The sequence below is a fragment of the Alligator sinensis genome, unplaced genomic scaffold (genome assembly GCF_000455745.1).
Source record: "Alligator sinensis unplaced genomic scaffold, ASM45574v1 scaffold371_1, whole genome shotgun sequence".
Classification (NCBI taxonomy): Eukaryota; Metazoa; Chordata; order Crocodylia; family Alligatoridae; genus Alligator; species Alligator sinensis.
The window spans coordinates 1,588,189-1,592,120 of NW_005842262.1; the positions used below are offsets into that span (position 1 = coordinate 1,588,189).

Below are 3,932 nucleotides of genomic sequence, written 5' to 3' on the forward strand. Positions count from 1 at the left end.
GGGCAGTGGGGATCGCCCCCCTCCACCACACCTGGAAGGAGCCAGTGAGTTGGGGCTTTTTTTTTTTAAAGGGCTGAGAGCTGGGCCAGGCAGAGCAGTCATGAGGGGCAGCTGGGAGAGTGGGCAGGGGTTGGGGGGCTCATGGCAGAGCCCCCCACACAGTGCGGGGCAATGGGGGGCCGTGGGGATCCCCCCCCGCCTGGTAGCACCCGGTGAGTCAGGGCTTTTTTTTCCCAAAGAGCCGGGAGCTGGGGCAGGCGGGGCTGGGAGAGCAGGCAGGGGATGGGTCCTGTGCAATTCAGAGATTTAGCTGATTTGGCAACAGCTGAATCTCCAAATCAGATTCAGCTGAATTGATTCGGGACAGTGATTCAAATCACCAAATCGAATCACTGTTCCCTGAATCAGCCGAATCTAAATCCAAATACAAAGCAAATACCAGCTGCTTCACACAGGCCTACCACACACCCCCCTGGATCTACTTCTGCCTTTCAACACAGAGAAACCTGTTCCAAAGCTAAAAGTGCAGAGGGGTGGAAATGTTAGAAAAAGAACATCAGTCAGTTGATCATCAATTGTAATCATCAACACAGACACAGGCAAGAAGAAAAAGAACCATTTACTGTAAAAATGCCCGTGAAACAAGATGTATTCTGCCGTTAGCCCTAGGAATGCACAGCCCCACAACTGAGAACTCTGAGTGGCATCTTTTTCTCTCTCAAACTCAGATGAGTTATTTGCATATTCAACTGTTTCCTTCTTTAAAGCTGACACACTTAAAAAACTTTTTTTTAAAAGGAGGACAAGAGCATATCACAATGAAAAGAAAACCCATGGCATATTAATGAAACTTGAATGAAAGGACAGATCCACTTTCCAGGATTCTGTAGCAAGTAAATCAAACACCAGATCCATCAGATGGCAAAGCCTTCAGTAGAAGTACAGTTGTAACAAATGCTCAGTTGTCCATCACAAACAGACCAGGCAGTGCCCTTCACAGAGGGTGTGTTTACACATGCATTAGATCCGGGAGCAGTTTACTTGCAAGAAAACTACTCCAGAGTAAATGCTGCCAGCCAGGCATCTACACATGTAGGGAAGTGGGAGAAGATTTGCTGCTAATGGCAGCAAACTAGTCTCGCTTCCTGGGGCCCTGCAATGGGAGAGATTTAGGCTCCTCTTGGGTGCTAGCCTACGGGCTAGCTGTGAGCACTGGGCCAGGAGACAGCTGGGACATCTCTCTTTGCCCGCTGGGGCAGGGACAATGTCCCCCTGCCTTGGGAATAAGGAGCTCTCAGCCCCAGCTCTCTGATCGGGCAGGGGACTTGGAAAGAGCTGCAGGGGAGGGACAGATCCAGCCCCAGCCCCCTGCTCAGATCCAGCTGGGGCTTGCTGCTAGCTGCCCCACTGGTGGATCAGGGCAAGGGGCTGGGACCTGCCCCTCCCCTGCAACTTGTTCCAAGCTACATACCCCGATCGCCTGATTGGGGCATGGGGCTGGGACCTGCCCCTGACTGGGACAGTTTCCTGTTCTGCGATCATGGGGTGGGAGCTAGAGAGCCTGTTCCATGCTCAGCTCCCTACTCAGCTCCCCACAGAGCTGAACAGGGAACAACCTCCCCAGCCTGTTCCTCACCCAGCTCCATGGAGTTGGGAGGGGAACAGGCTTCCCAGCCCCCTCCACTAGGGAGCTCCCAGCACTAACTCCACAACCGTGGGGCCGGCGCTGGGAGATCCTTATCTCCCAGCCCAAGCCTCATGACTGCAAAGCTCCAGCTGGGAGATAAGGATCTTCCAGCCCCCCGCTCCCCGATTGCAATCTCGGAACAGGTGCTTGGAGCTCCCTGCTCCAGGGGCAGGGAGCAATCTTCCTCCCTCTGGTGGTCGACTGACCGGGAGGAAGTCAGGCATTTACACGAGCTCTACTGCACAGTTAGCAATCACAAGTAAATTTGCTACTTGCATTCGCAGGTAGCAAATTTACTCATGATTAGCAAGGTTTACTGTGCAGTAAGCATATGCACGTGTAGACGTACATGTTTACTGTGCAGTAAACTGCACTACTTCACAGTAAAGCATCTTGTGTAGATGAACCCAGAGTGGAGAAAATGACAGAACAGCCAGTGACAGACTGATAATTTTATTGATCCCTTTTATTATGTTGCGTCTAAGAATTAACCAAAGAAAAAGACATGATGCTACACATTATACAACTACAGAGGAATGCACAATCCCAGTAGAGTTTACAATCTGAAAGGATAAGACAGATAAAGGAAGGAGGACATGCAGATCAAACAAGCAGTGTGACAGCAACAAACATTATGGGCTGGGAAGCTTTCAAAAGATAGTACTTTCCTTCCTTTTTTCCTGTGTATCATAAGAATTCTTTCACGGGTTACCATTTTTTCTGTGCAAATTTGCAGTAATTGACGCTTAATCTTCTATCCAATATAAGAAATATGTAGTATTTAAGATTACAAGTCTCTAGCCCTGGATATATTATTCATGTGTTGAGGTAGTGTTTCCAGTGAATGCAAGGAGGCAGTAGCATGTTGAGTGCTGAATATGGTACACATGTATTATCCACTTTGATTCAAACTCCCACATCTAACAAGAGAGTTGAAAAGGATTTTTTTTCTCTATTGTAGAAGAGAAATCAATCTTCAATTAACAGACAGGGCCACTGGATGCCACTGTTGTTCCATAAAATGAAAGTTCAGGACCAAAGATGGAATCAACAGAACTCACAACAGCCATGATATCCAGCCACCCGTGGAGAGGAGTGAGAGGAAGATTTCTGGAAAAAAGGAGGTAAGGAAATGAGCACTAGGACAGGGGGGTAGAGACGGGTATTGGAGGAGTCAGAGTAGGAAACTGGAAGGAAAAGAAGATAAGAGTGTCACAAAGGCAAGGAGCAGCCAGGAAAGGAAAATAATAAAAGATTGGGAATACTGGTGAGAGGTTAAAAAAAAGAAAGGGAAAAAAATGCCAGAAAGAAAATAATCTGAAAAGGAAGGGAGATTTGGGAGGGGAGAAACAAGAAGCAACCAAGAGAACCAAAAGAGAAATGCAAAGGAAAGATGGAGTAGGTATAAAACTTGAATTCTACTTACTCACTTCCCAGCACTTTAAGGGATCTGGCAAGAAATGGGGGAGCTCCCTTTAAACTTGGGAGTGGAGCAGAATCTCTGGGTCACAATGGCAACCAATCTTGGAAGAGCCAGGTAACTGTCTCCAGACAGGTAAAAGTACACTGTTGCCAATGCCGCCTCTACCTCTGGGTAGAGGCGCTGCACCAGTTCAAGCCCTACTAATAACCTAATAACACAGCTCAACTCTGCTCAAAGGAGACTACTTTTATAGCTAAGCAGAATTCAGCTTCTCTGACTCAATCTTTGTTTTTTTGCCCACTAAGACTGTCAACAAAGTTGGGCCTTAGGGCCACCTGGAGAGTATGAAGCTGGTTTTGTGATATCGTGAATGGCCTCCAAGGAACTTACCTAAGAACCCCAACTTATCGCATGCACCATCAACCAGTCTTCAGATGGTCATGGCATTGGGCCTCTGACTGACCCACAAATACTCTGACTGATGTCTGTGAAAGATTTTCTAAGCTTTTACTAGTCAGAACCACCAGCTCCAAGCACGTAAGAGATGGCATGTATGCAACAAACTCCATTTCAATTACATGCCATCTTCTAAAAGTAACTAAAAGAACAGCCCAAATTCATGCAGAGACATTTCCTCCCACTCACCTTCACACACATAAACATGGCTTAGGACAGAGGAAAAGACAAGTATTTCCTTCCCCTTTTCTTATGTTTGCTTTATAATTGCAGTGACAACTGCAAATGACACACTGCAAATGCCATCTGCTACTAGTCTGTACTACACGTACATTCTTCATGAGTAATCAGCACTACAGAAAGAGT

At 47.1% G+C, this 3,932-nt stretch overlaps 1 protein-coding gene across 1 annotated transcript in view; it reads right to left on the bottom strand.

The window, feature by feature from the left end:
* Positions 1 to 3,932, bottom strand: part of SUSD1 (sushi domain containing 1) — a 106,569-nt gene that overhangs the window by 64,793 nt on the left and 37,844 nt on the right. The window lies entirely within an intron of this gene.